Genomic DNA, 15,377 nt, shown 5'->3' with positions numbered 1-15,377 from the left:
ACTGAAGAAACACCACCTCAGCAATTTAATATTCTGTCTATTTATTGTGTACTTTAAATAAATAAATAAATAAATAAATAAATAAATCAGGGAGAAAGAAACTGTCTTGATCTATACATCAGAGTGATAGAGGTTTTTAATGTGGATGACTACATGAAGGTCTAAGTAAATTAGGTTCATATTGATACACTTAGCTGAAAGTGCTCCAGGCCTGGATTGCATTATTGTATAACCACTGTCAAAATCACACTGCCAGATTATAACACTGTGCTGCTTATGCCTCTACGGTTAAGGATGTGTCAGCATTTTCATTATGCTCCCCATTTCTGAAATATTTATTAGTTGGCTATAAAATTTGCTTTGGCCTGAGACTTGATGAACCATAAGCCAGATTCTACAAACCTTTACTAAAGAAAGTTGACCATTTTATTTCAGTGAGTGTGTTTCCATTAGTGGGGTCCTGCCAGATTACAATCCAAGGTCAAAGTTTATGAGCATGGTTGGTTTACTTTCTTAATGAAAAGAGGATTTGTTCCCTTTAAAAATATTCTTTAAGAAAAAAAAATAATAATATATTGAAGCACTAGAAGATAAGGCTTAATTTTGTGATGTGATTAGGTACCTAACTTGATAATCTCTTGTTTTCAGTATGAAGAAGAAAAATTAACAGCAAAGCTGCTGCAATGTAAAAACTAGCCATGGGGCATATGCACTAAATTTTGTTCCACTAATTACATTTTCTTGTGGGTTTTCATCTGGGATCTAGCACACCTCCTAAACAGCATAAAATTGGGAGGGCTCCAAATGAGCCATTCTCATCTATCAGGAATACAAACATACTCACAAAAGCTGTCTTATTATGTATGCCCCATACAGGCTCTTCATTCAAAAATATTTTAACAGATGTCACGCTGGATAAATATAATGGCTCATCTGAGGCTTAGAAACACTTTACTCACAGTAGAAACAAATTTGGGCAGCATTTTTCAAATTGAGTTAAGTTCTTAATACACACCCACAGGCTTACTTAGACTTATAGATACAATATCTTTTTCTTTCATCCTCCTTAGCTAGCTGAACACATGATCTGTTATCGATGAAAATTTTCCTGTTCTGATGCTGCTCTCTTGGTTCACTGCTGAAATACATCCTAACTCTGCATTTGGCTTTTGGATGAGATTACTGTGGAGCACTGGTTGGAGGACAAATGCAGCCCCTTCTACACAGCTCCAGTAGCCGACAGGTTATCTGCAGAGGAGCACAGGAGGTGCCTGTTGTACAACAACATCCTCTGGATCCATTTTTTTCGAACATTTACCACAGACAGTGTTGCCCAAAACAGCAGAGGGTAAAGACACATTCCTACACTTTGTTAACCTAATCCAAAATCAAAACAAAACAACAAACAAACAAAACACAACACACACACAAAGCCTACAGGAAATGCTTCTAAAATAGATACAGAGTATAAATCCGGTTGATGAGCAACAGAAGACTATGCAGTTTTGGATTCATTATGGAGTTTTGTTTGAAGAAGAATTGCACTTCTACTTTTGCTGTCCTTCATGCAGGAAGGTGTTGCAGTCACCTGCATTTGGCTCAACACTGTAAAGGTCGCAGTAAACAAGTTCACTCTTGCGAGCAGACTCACGGCAATAACATGAGCATGAGGCACTGGTGATGCTTCTTTACGACCCCACGGTAAGACCCCTCTGTGCACAGAGTGAGTGGGTAGTACTACCCTAAGGTCTTAGAGAGGTTGCAAGGCTTCATAAGAATCTAAATATTTTATTTTAATTTACATGTTGTTGGGGTTTTGGCATTGAAGAACCAGGCTCTGACAGCTGGGCAGATACAAGTACACAATTAATATAGAGTGCTACCTACTGTGAAGAGCATGAAAATTTCTTGAAGTTACTATCTTCCCCATAAGTTTCATTTCATGTCATATAGTAACACCGACACAAATTATGGCAGTAAGCTACAGGCTTGCTGCCTTATAATAAAGTAGAATGTTTCTCTGACTTTCACAAAGTTTGAGATCTTAAACACCGGTTTATATGACAGTGCGTGCGCCTAACATAGCACAACCATCCTGCCTTCCTCCAAGTTGCTATGACTTGTGCTGTGGCCGGAGGCTGTCACAGCGGGTTGCAGGCAGGGACACTGTGCTTTCTCAGTGCAGGCCACACCGCGGCTGGGGACTCCAAGTGCAGTCCTTACCTGCAGCACGTCCACACTGGGACCCCTCAGCAGCAGTCCTGTCAGCCCAGCTGCCCTGAAATCTGCATCTGGAATGTTGTGTCCAGTTCTGGGCTCCTCAGTTCAAGAGGGACAGGGAACTGCTGGAGAGAGTCCAGTGCAGAGCAACAAAGATGATGAAGGGAGTGGAGCACCTCCCTTATGAGGAAAGGCTGAGGGAGCTGGGTCTCTTTAGTCTGGAGAAGAGGAGACTGAGGGGTGACCTTATTAATGTTTATAAATATATAAAGGGTGAGTGTCATGAGGATGGAGCCAGGCTCTTCTCAGTGACAACCAATGATAGGACAAGGGGCAGTGGATACAAACTGGAACACAGGAGGTTCCACTTAAATATGAGAAGAAACTTCTTCTCAGTGATGGTGCCAGAGCAGTGGAACAGGCTGCCCAGGGAGGTTGTGGAGTCTCCTTCTCTGGAGACATTCAAAACCCACCTGGACTCATTCCTGTGTAACCTCATCTGGGTGTTCCTGCTCCGGCAGGGGGATTGGACTAGACGATCTTTCGAGGTCCCTTCCAATTCCTGACATTTTGTGGTTCTGTGAAATACCAGTGGGCTAAGTGGGAACTGGCTGCAGTGCTGCCCTGCAGCACACAAAGTGCTAGGCAAGGGGCCAAGCCGCACGAATATCGGTTCTCCTAACCCATATGCAGCAGATTTAGGGGCTGACGGGGTGCAACACAATGGAAGGAAGTTCATCTCACAGCATGCCTGTTGGTATTCACTGTTTTTAGCAGGGTTTGATCTTTCTGTGACAGCCTTTCTACGGATAGCTCCCCGAGATCCTAGGCCAGCATCATCAAGTCAGGGAGAACCATTGCTAAGACTTGGTGAGTTGTCTGAGCATCCTATAGACTGTAGACCTCAGGAGAGGGGCCTGCCCTTCAGACAGAGATGGCAGCAGTGGCTGCTGTCTGCCCATGGCATCGGGCAGCAGGCTGAGTGTGCCTCTGTGCCTGAGCTCTGAGCACTGAAATAATTTCATAGTAGAACTTTAGGCTGACCCACTATGGGGGACACAGCCCACGGAATAGTGATTTAGTCACTGCAAAGAAGAGCAAGTAAATTTATGTCTCATATGTAGGTAACACAGGCGCTATCTTAACCATCATTTCATTTTGAAGCACATGGTCTAACGGAAGAAGCAAGAATATACACCTTTTATTTATTTAAAATAAAGAGGTCACAAGACTATAAAAATAAGAGTATGGAGTGCAAATCTATAATTCTGAGCTCTTTTTCTCCCACTCTGGTGATCTGTGACAAACATCACAGAGCAAAGCACACCATCCCTTCTTATACTGAAAGACCTTGATAGTCAATGGTTTTTAATCACGTAATCTCAAAGATACCCTGTAATCCTTAGAAAAGTCCTGCAGATATCAGGGACAAAAGCACTCCTACAGTGATCCCAACTTTTTTCTCCATGGCTTTTCACTGGGGCTGCACTCTCATAACATACATTTGAAGCCTGATACCTGACATACTTCCAAGAAATAACTGGTCTCAAGCTACAGCTGATTTCCTTGGCTCTCTATTACTGCTCAGCATTCCCCTTTTTCTGAGCTGTTTTCCTCCTCTTTTATGAGCATTCTTGTACAAAACCCCTCAAAGAGTGACTTAGAGAATATTAAAAATACGTGGGGTTAATTGCTTCCGTTTTTAAGGGCAGGGTGGCTCTTGAAAAGAGGTTACATTCAATGCAGTATATAAGGCAACTTTTAAACCCAGTGTTTTCTGATAGAAATTTTGTACTTGGAATTAAAAAAATATTTTGTATTAAAATGGGAACACTGGAAGAAGTCAGAGTAAATGGGTGACAGACCCTGCCACTAACACAAAGATTTAAAACATATCAGGACATCCCTGAGGCTGGAAGCCCCACACACTTTACCTTTCCATGCTGGAACAGAAAGTAGAATTTCCCTGTTAGGAGCAGCTCATTTTGCGAGGATACTTTCATCCTCCGCAAAGACAAATATTTTCAAACACTGTATCATATTCATACTCTTCTCCTGTACTTACCAAAGACATAAATACCTTAATATTTCAAAACTATAGTATAATGTAATAAGATTCAGCATAATAACATCTATCAGAAAGGACAACTTAAAAGAAAAGTATTGCATTTTCTGTATGAAAGGATATATAATGACCATTGCCTAGAAATGGATCAATCTAGCTCCAGTGGAGCAGCTGCATAAGCATTCAAAACAGCAATAACTACAAGCTCTGGTGAGGTACTTTTCTTCCCAATGTCATCTCATTTTATCCCCCCTGAGCAAGGCTGAAAGCCATGATGAAAAATCATCCAAAGACAGCTTTCTCTTCCTACTTCCATGCCTGAAATTCTTGATTTTACTAATAATTCTCAACTGGCTAGCCATTTTCAGATGTAACACATTGTACTGAGTCCAGTTGGAACCACTACAAATCCTGATTTTTATGGGTCTACAGAGTTCTGGGGGGAAATGCACACTGGGACAAAATTACACATAGAGAATTCATACTTTAAAAAGTTTTTTTGCTGTAAAATGTTTTTACCATTTAATTTGCATACAACTGATGGGAATAATGCAGGTAATGAAAAGGGTAACTGTCATCATTCTCCTCTATTAATAAACTTTTAAATCATTTCAATGGAACAGAAGAGTCAAGGCTGAGGTTTTGTATTTGGAGGTCAGATCTTACTGAATTGCATGCTACAAAGGACCAAACAGAATTTTCCAACACATTTTTACCCAACACTTTGACAGACAACTTGATTCCAAAACAATATTTGAATTTAAATAACCCTCAGCTTCTCTAATATGCAGCAGGTTATGGTTATTCTCAAGGGGTCCACGGAAAAATTGCAAAAGGTCATGACAGGAGTGTCATATACCATGACAAATGCCACAGCCACACTTAGTCAAGCTCTCAGTCCTCATGTACCACAGGTTTTCGGTTTCTGAACCCCCAAACATTTTCCAGAGTAGATGTGGAGTTGTTCATACAGTCTCAGTCTAAGTACAATAGGTTGTTTCTCTTAAGTCCCTAAGCGCACAAAACAGAGGCTAAAATTCCTTTCCGAGCTCCTCTAGGAAATTCACATGCTCTGGGTCCATTACTTTTCCTGAACTCATTTGATAGCTTTTACTGATTTTGCAACACAAAACTACAGGGCATTCCTACAGATAATGCCAGTGAATATCAAGGCGTTATAACTCACTTTTAATAAATGAAAATAAATACTAATTATACAGTAATGGCAGCTGACAACATTATTAGCACGAATCTGTTTCTGCTCAGTTTCCATTGAGGGCTAATTCCTCAGAGCTAATAGGGTCCAGGAGGGGTGAATTCACATCCCAAACTGATCAGTCAAACACAACACACAGTCAGGAGTTTTGAACTGGACTCACTCACCTGACAGACCTGTCCAGTCCTCTATCCATGTGCTACTGCAGAGACAAAAACCTGAGAAGGCATTGGAAGTGATCACCCTCATCCTTCCGACTAACAAGGACTGTTTTGAACAGCCCAACTCCACAGTCAGCTTTGTGCCAAACTCCAGTCCTCCACAGAGCAGACAACAGCAGTGAACACTGAACCAAAGCAACCCTTCTGGCAAGGATTTTTCCATAGTCGCCCCTCTCACCCAGTGGGACTGAAGCAATGGTCCCGGGTGGATGTTGGAGTTTCTTAGACTTCATCATCACTGTGGTAAGTACACTCCAAGAGTGCAAAACACTTAGGCCCCACCACTGTCGTCTTGGCTCAAATATTTCACAACCTCTTCGCATCCAGTTTCTCCCAAGTCCATTTCTTTGGCATTCCCTAACATTTATGTAGAATCACGACTATTTCAGCTTCTGTCACCAGGTAGCCCTCTGCTTTCACCTGAAATCTCATCATTTTGTCAAGCTGTTAGGGCCCATTTGCACAAAAGACCCAAGACAGTCTGTGTGGGAACACATTGCCTTGCTACCTTCTGAGATCAGTATCTAGTGGAGTGCCTCAGGGGTCAGTACTGGGGCCAACATTATTCAATATATTCACTAACAATTTGGACGAGGGAATAGAGTGTACTATCAGCAAGTTTGCTGATGACACTAAGCTGGGAGGAGTGGCTGACACGCCAGAAGGCTGTGCTGCCATCCAGTGAGACCTGGACAGGCTGGAGAGTCGGGCGAGGAATAACCTAATGAAATTTAACAAGGAAAAGTGTAGAGTCCTGCATCTGGGCAGGAACAACCCCAGGTTCCAGTATAGGTTGGGAAATTACATATTAGAGAGCAGTGTAGGAGAAAGGGACCTGGGGGTCCTGGTGGACAGCAGGATGACCATGAGCCAGCACTGTGCCCTTGTGGCCAGGAAGGCCAATGGCATCCTGGGGTGGATTAGAAGGGGGGTGGTTAGTAGATCGAGAGAGGTTCTCCTTCCCCTCTACTCTGCCCTGGTGAGACCACATCTGGAATATTGTGTCCAGTTCTGGGCCCTCAGTTCAAGAAGGACAGGGAACTGCTGGAGAGGGTCCAGTGTAGGGCAACAAAGATGATTAAGGGAGTGGAGCATCTCCCTTATGAAGAAAGGCTGAGGGAGCTGGGTCTCTTTAGTTTGGAGAAGAGGAGACTGAGGGGTGACCTTATCAATGTTTATAAATATATAAAGGGTGAGTGCCACGAGGATGGAGCCAGGCTCTCCTCGGTGGCAAACAATGATAGCACAAGGGGTAATGGGATCAAGCTGGAACACAAGAGGTTCCACTTAAATTTGAGAAAAAACTTCTTCTCAGTGAAGGTGCCAGAGCACTGGAACAGGCTGCCCAGGGGGGTTGTGGAGTTTCCTTCTCTGGAGACATTCAAAACCCGCCTGGACATGTTCCTGTGCAACCTCACCTAGGCGTTCCTGCTCCAGCAGGGGGATTGGACTAGATGATCTTTTGAGGTCCCTTCCAATCCCAAACATACTGTGATACTGTGAGATACTGGCCTGAATTATTTTCTGCCCAATAAACCATGAATTAAAATGGCAACAACCTGTATTAGAACTAGGATGATTAGCAAAGTATTAATTTTTAACCCTGTCAGTCAGTTCAGCAGTAACAATGGTGTTCCATGAAGTCTTCCCAGTCATTACTATGATGTAAATTCTTCCAAGGGTTTCATTTGTAAATGGTACATAATTATTACCACACTATGCTAATCTGCATTACAGAATAGGCAAAAGGCCCTGCCAACTATTTTTCCTCTCATAGAAGCACTTGGCAAATATTTTTTTTTCCTGAAAAAAAATAGTTAGTAGACTTCTTCCGAATTTACATCCAGCTGGCCAAATGCTGCTCTCTGACATTCATGCAGTTCAGCTGAATACAGGAGAGCTCCAACGGAGCACTCAAAAAGATGAACCCTGTGAAGGTCTAACTGTCCTCCAGTTCTGCTGGGAGCTTATAGATCTGGTCTTGACATGTGTTAGATTAGGCAGGCATGCGTCAACATCTTCTACTGTTCAGTTCTAAGCCTACGTGTTTCTGCTTAATTTCAATATAACTATACACACACCAACACATACAGGCATGGGCATTAAGTGACAGCTAAACAAAATCCCTTCTGCATGCATATTTTTATGCTTAAACATCATGTCCTCTGCAAAGAACATGAAGGTGCAATGGCATATATTCTGCACCTAGTCTATGTGTTTATGCATCTGCTACAACATGATGTGCTGGCATCCCTTTTCACACGCCTGTGTGGAGACCCAGCTGGGGGAAATGATATATTGGCTGGAGTGAGGAGAATAGAAGAAAAATAATCTTTTCAGCAGGACGGGCTCCTTGATCTGGTTCACCGCATGGGATCAGTGCAAAGGGCAGAGCAGGGTCAAGGTGGAGTGAGGAAGCTTAAACAGCAGTACTACTGAAGGTGTCAATGGCTATTTCTGCAGAAAGGATTCATCTTTGGGTTTCTACTGATGTGAACAGTGCAAACACACACTCAAGGACTTAACAGTATATTGGACCAGTCACAAAACCCAAGCCTGTGAGATTCTGCTCTGGCAGACAGAACTGGAAACAACTTCAAGCAGCAAACCACACTGAAAACCTTGCTTTCAAATTTTTGGACAAGCACACCATAATGCAGTTGAAAAACCTTTGTACAATATTCTATCTGCTCTGGATTCTCATATGTTCATTCCAGAGGGTAGGAAAGCTTGACAATGTAAGTTTTATTCAAAAATTCCTCTTCTCATGGAACATTGCTTGCCTCCAAACAGCACAACACAGCAGCGCGGAGTGGTTGTGTTTGCCTTCACACAAAGACGACAGCATGCATTTCACCAACAGCAAGCAGAGCTGGTACATCCAGACACACAAAGGCATAGATTACTCAGGCTGGCAGCATGAAACATTGAGCTTGGAAATGAAACTGGCAGGAGGCCAGGAGATAAGATCCAGAGTAGCTCTTTGTATTCTAATACACGTGTCTGAATCAGTGCTCAAACCAATAGAGTCCCGACGGGTCTGCAGTCTTCCCTGACACCCTGTTTGTTGACATGTTGCTCAACTCCATGTTGGCCAACACATACACTGCTCTCACAGCGGGTTCCCAGGGAGCTTGTCGTGATTCTGAGTGCTCAACAGTTTTTAGACTTGACAAGCCTGCCTCTGCTGATTTAAAAAAAAAGAAAAAAAAGAAAGTCAAGAGGATCTAGATGATTTAACATACCTGTTCAGTCAAATTGCAGTTTTGATCCTGAATTACATACATCTGCTCTGCAAAGGGAATTTGTCCTCTAAGAGATTTTCTGCATTCTGTTGGCTAGAAATGCTCTATATGGGCAGTGAACTTACATTTGCAGAGCATGACACAAAATTTCAATACAAAAGACATTCTTTGACTTCCACAGGTTTGAGTCAGCATGTCAACATCAAGCCATCTTCTTGTAAAGGACCAGGAGGAGCACATGCAAAGAGTCATGTTTGCCAAAGTCCCAGCAAGTGCTCAACCATTCCATCTATGCTCTGCAGGAGGGATCAGTGTTCCACCCACTTCTGACTTAAACATTTCTTTAGACATGCTCTCATCATCCCTGGAATCTGGCAATTCCTTCCTATCATAAATTCATCATGTACTAAAAAGTGCCTTGGTGTTCAGATACGTAGCAGACAATTCAAATGAGACAAACCACCACTGTTTAAAATCAGCCTAACGTGAAGAAGATAACATACTTTCCCATCACTGTTAGCCACAGTGAAAATTACTCAGCAAAGCAACTCCTGTGACTCGCATTATCAACCTATGTACAAATCCCTTTGCCACCCTGTTGTATGTACAACGCTGTTGTGCACCATTCTGTTTGGAAATGTTGTTGTTTCTGTTCCATGGCTGAGCTGGTGCAAAATGGTCCCCACGTTCTCTGAAAGTGACAATCCATGGCTGCCTTTTTCCACTCTACATCTGCTTCCCCAAGTCTACCTCAACTATCCACCTGCTAACAGGAGAATGAATTTAGTGTTTTCAAAGTTTTCAGACACACTAAATCACGCAAATCTAGTTAATCACTGAAAACCCTTTTCCTGAATGCTAAAATTCCTCCTGTTGGATAGTAATGGTACAATTCTAACCATGCTCAGGGAAAGAAAAGGACACAAAAGCTTATTCATTTTTGGTTGTATGGAAATTCCTCATAGATCTCCGGTGGCCATACAGATTGAGATTTGTCCATTTGTTTTATTCCCAAGAGAAGCCAGGAAAAGCTTGAACAGGAAAAAAAGAAGCACGCATGGCAGAACTATTTTCTCTCTTTACTATGTTTCTCCCACCTGTAATCTACATAGAAAAAAAAAAAAGGAGTTCACGAAAGGTTTGGAAGTCTAGACACTCTGCAGTCAACCACAGTAAAGATAGGGTTCATATCCAACCTACCACCTGAGTATACTTAGTTCTTCTAACCTGAAACAACAGAGGAGTTCAGCTCTCTCCTGCATCTATTTGTTTAGACGAGTAAAAAAAGGAGAAGAAATAAGATGTCCCCAACCTATTTCACTGATGGGGAAACTCGGGCACAGGGAGTATATTGGCCATGATCTTGCCAAAGATTGACCTGTCCAAGATGATGCAACAAATCCATCTCAGAATTGGAACTGACCTGTTCTCTGGAGCTGTTCCGTGCCTAGGCTTGAGCTCAAACGAAAGCAAAAATAAACCACAAAACAATGATAAATGGTATTGGCAGCTAGGAAAGTAGAAAACCGACTCATGAGAACACAAAGCTGCACATTAGATAAATGCAAACATTCTTCCCAAGAAACCTAAAGAAAAACAAGCCATAGAAACTCAAAACATTCGGCACAAATTGATGAGAAACAGCAAACCAGATATTTTTAGGGTTTTCAAAACAGGTGATAATAGATTCTCTCCCCCTAAAGGGACAAGTAGTAAAACTCGACAACCTTTTCTAAGTTTGAGTCCTCTCTGTGTTACCCCCGTTTTTCCCTTCAGAAGATGTGAGATGCTTTTCTTCTTGAGCCATAGAACATTCATTGGATTCCGACTCTTTCCACTTCATCCTCTGTCTTATCCAGTGAAGTGCACACAGCACTCTGATCAGTGGACAAGATCATTCTGTAGTCATCCAAGGTAGTTGTCAAGGGGCTGTATTTAAATATGCAGTGTTTGCAACAAAGGAATAAAGCCATGAAAGGTTATTAAAAAATTAAATGCAGCTATAAATTAATTTCTGTAATCACTATTCATTAATATTTAATATATTTATATAAAGGATAAATCTCCTCAATTCCCTAGGCATCTTGCATTTAATAATGTGGAAACAGCTTATCTCCTTCCTGTTGCTGAGACTGGATTTGTAATAACTAGTAATGTTAAATGTATTTTTTAAAATCAATAATAAATAAATACATAAACACTTCCCCCCAGAATGCTCCTGATGTTATTTACAAAATTAAAAAAAAACAACTACAGAATGCCAAGGGACTTCATAACCATTTCATTACTACCTTCCTAATTGTATGTGGTGGAACTGCATAATCAGTTTATTGAAATTGAAATCTTTGAAACTGATTCTCCCTACAGACATTAACAATAAGCATCCTGTGCAATAACACAGTACTTAATGTAATATAAACATTATATGCACCAAGCTTTAAACATCCCTTGGCTTTGCCTGCTGAAATTGGACATTTTTAACACTCTTGTGTTCTGCCACTGCATTGAATCAAATATCTAATTTACAGACTGCAAAATACAATATTCCCATATTACAATAAATAAAGGAAGATACATTCAGAAAACACACACGCACAATAGGTATGAGGATAAGCAAGACTACATTTAATAAAGTGGAAATGAAGCAGACTCTTCTAGGAAATCTGAATGGATTTTGATGCACAATATGAAAGAAATTGCTTCTGCTTCCCACTGTGTCCCTGCAAATAACTAGGCTGATACTACACAGGCTGGATCCAACTTACTTCTACGTAGCACAGGGACTTTACTCTTGTGAGTAGCTCCATTCATACAAGCAAAAGTATTTTTACTCAAGTGTATACCAAGATATCAATAGGATTTCTCTCTAAAGAGAGGTTCATATTTTAGTTTGCAGGATTTAACATGGTAGCAAGTAACAATAAGACTAAGAAACATTCACCTGCACATTCTCAAGTCAACATTAAGTCAACACAAAGAACTCAAAACCAAGAGAGAAATGTTGTACTTTTATCTGCTTTCACTTTCAACAGCAAATAAAGAAAAGCTGAGATTTTATTATTATTTTTTATTATAACTCTTGCAAAGGTTTTTACCCTTTTTACAGAACAGGAAAAGGTTTTTTGGGGGGAAAAACTCTGGTGGGTTCTGATAACATTTTTTTCAGGTGCCTCAAACAATACAGTTAGAAAAATCTTTACCAAACAAGAGTTCAATACTGCAATTAAAGAGGACTAGCTGGTTCCGATAATATTTCCAAGAATTAAAAAGAAAAAAAAAAGCAAAAAAACCCACACACATACACAAAAACAAACAAACAAAAACACACTAAAATATAAAGTTGCTGCCTCTTCTCTATAGCTCTGTCATTATGTGTCAGCAATGGCATGTAGACACTGAAAAATATAATTAAGATTAGGCCTATTAGATCATAGGATTGTTCAATTCTCTTGTAGCCTTCCCTTAAATCCAACACTGATGGTGCATGATACTATAGCATCACAGACCAGTATGGGACTTCACAACCAGAGCCAGCCAGCAGAAGTATCAGCTCTGCTTGTGGCCAGGGGACCCCAGAGTTGAGCACAGCATTTCGCAACATTATTTTATACTTTTTAAAAACATAACAGTTTTGCAAAGGCACGCAAGCGCATTTAGAACCAGCACCATGCTCAAGAAAAGCCTCAAATTAGACTTTCTCCCACCACATAGCTGGATGTCGCATCACAGGTAAAGAAGATGGCTGGTGAGTCTCTTAAGAACTGGAATGGCAAAACAAAGATAATTTTAAACACGGAGGGTCCAATCCAATATCACTCAGTACTTTCTGGTGTCAGCAGGAGCACGCAGACATAGCACCGTCATCTTGGGAGGAAACATTCTTCCACAGATTTGACAAGAGTGTAAATGACTGCAGAAAGCATGAGACAACCCAAAGCCTTGCCCAAAGCGTGCTACTTTGATCCCTTAAACCTCAGTCTGGCAAAGCACTTGAAACACATAAGCTTCCCAAAGACAGAAGGGTGTGGCAAGGCCAGCGGAAAGACCGATTGATTTGAAAGATGATTGTTGGACAAGGACCATTTAGCTATATGTGAAGTACTGGTTTATAACAGAAAGATTTGTCTGCTGCCTTTAAAACATTAACATGGTAAAAAAGAACCTATGAACTGGAAGAGAAAAATTCAGTCAACTGAATTCAACTTCCTCCTCAATGGGTCCATCCTCAGTTAAAACATCAGTGGGGAATCACTGTGCATTCACACCGGCTAAGAGCCCATTGAAGACAATCTAAGACAGAAGCAAACCAAAATGGATGTGACAATCAAAATATCAAAAGCAAAACAACAACATTAATGCAAGCTTAATGCAAAAGGGACGCAATTTATTTTGTTGCTCATAGTGGCTTTTCTGAATATGGCATAAACCACTGGAAGCAGGCTGGGTGCTTTTAACAAGTTTTGTTTTATTCAGTGAAATATTATTTATTCAATAAATTTCAGAAATAACCTGTTTGTCATAATACACATGTGCATACATATATCTCCCCCGCTTCCTCTCTCCTTTTTGAGTAAAATTATCCTCAGATCACCTCATATACAGAAATGCAAGCAGGCTGACTCCTACACAAGTAGAAATATAATATTCCTCCTTCTTCCCTCAGTGTTAGTTTATGCTTCAGCATCATTCTGAACGATAAAGAATTACAACAGAAATATTCCTCTAAAAGTCAGTCCCCTCGACTGTCCCGTCTTCAAGCAAAATCTTGCACCTGAAGTTTGCAGCAGTTACGTGTACCTAGTTGTAAAATGTGTTAAAGTACTCAAACTACATCAATAGTTTGTTTTTAAACACCTGTTACCATTCTGTAAATCATTCACCTCAAGAATCTGAAACATTTCCAAGGTCAAAGCAGATTCAAGAAATTAGTCGAAGAGGAACTTGCAGTTCTATGACTTGAATTTTTTTTCTACCATCTAAGAAATAAGTAAAAGGCCTGAGTTGCAAATCTTGCTCCTTTTATTTTGCTATATCTGGCATTTTCCACCCAATTTGTTAAAATCTAATGCTGCAATATCTATGTTGCTGGGATGGGAAGAGAAAAGATTTTCAGAATTGCACCACAAATTAATGCATTTTCAATATACATGTTCTGGATGGATGAGATGCAGAGAACGAATATTTACAATTAGGAGGATCACGTCTATCACTGGGATACGGAGATGTAATGCACGCAGGTTAATCTTACCATGGCATGGAAAGCCTATAAAGAAGTGAAATTCCTATCAAAGAGTACGACATTCTCCACTGAACTTTTGAAATTGAAAAAATAGCATTTAGAATTACACGCAGCTTTCAGGAGAGCATATGCGATGTCTGTTTGCACGCAAGCAATACACCCTGCTAGTGAACATGGACTCACCAAGCTGGGATAAGGGGCCAGCAAGACGCCAGCCAGCCCTGGATTAGGGGCACATGAGTTGTCTGTTCAGCTGCAGACTAGAAGTCCACAAACATGAGCATGAAAAGGAAGGTCTTTGACCTATTGGCTATGATACAGACAGGTAATTGCCCCAGAATGTAAAATAACTCCTGTTAAAGAGTGCCAGCTTGTCATGGGGGCAGCCACTGGGGTAAGTCACCCCCCAAAGGAGTATCTGGTCGCCTGATGGGAGCAAATCAGATCAGTATCCAATGCAGAAAGGCAAGAGCGCTTCTCCTCTTCGTTTCCTCTTGTCTCAGGAGCACACTGAGGCAGGTAGAAATACTCCCTGACTCACCAAAATTCAGTAAAGGGGACCCCCAAGGGAAGCTTGAACTAGATTAGGTTTGGAGCTTGGCAGCAGAGCTGCTAAATAGAAACAACAGCATGCTTTAAATAAAAGCAGTGGTGTGTTAAAAATCACTGTGCAAAGCCTGTTTACCTGTCCGATTTCTTCATGTTTCTTTCTCTTTCACTTCCCCCTCAATTCCTCACATTAAAAAAAAGCAGATTTGAAGGTAGAAGGCAAACCTGAGGCTCTGCTAGACTCCAAAAGCTCACAAAACATGCAAGAGTTCAACAATTACTTCTTTGGACTGCAATGTGGTAACTTTCTAACAGGGCTTGACCAAGACACATGCCAGCACAGAACTGTGTCTTTAGTGATGGACTTGTATAATATCTGAAAATGGTAATTAGGGGGAAAAGGTGGTTGTTATTAGAGTATTCATAAGACCCTAAGAAGACTTTTAAGTGAGAATATAAAGGTGAACAGGTCCTTCCCATTACTCCTGCGCTTGAACGTGTTTCCAATAAGACCAGTGAGAGAAGCTCCAATAGACGTCAATAGGAACCACATGAAACCCCACGTCTTCCTCGGAAGCATGCTTCACTGCTGAAGTGCTTCCTTCACACAAATGTAATCAGG

General features: G+C 41.1%; 1 protein-coding gene across 1 annotated transcript in view; it reads right to left on the bottom strand.

The window, feature by feature from the left end:
* Window positions 1-15,377, bottom strand: part of POU6F2 (POU class 6 homeobox 2) — a gene marked incomplete at its 3' end in the record, with an annotated part of 307,595 nt that overhangs the window by 188,763 nt on the left and 103,455 nt on the right. The window lies entirely within an intron of this gene.

Source organism: Nesoenas mayeri (assembly GCF_963082525.1).
Source record: "Nesoenas mayeri genome assembly, chromosome: 2".
In the NCBI taxonomy this organism is placed as follows: domain Eukaryota; kingdom Metazoa; phylum Chordata; class Aves; order Columbiformes; family Columbidae; genus Nesoenas; species Nesoenas mayeri.
Note: the sequence above shows the minus strand (reverse complement) of the source record. Positions and strands in the feature narration are given on the sequence as shown.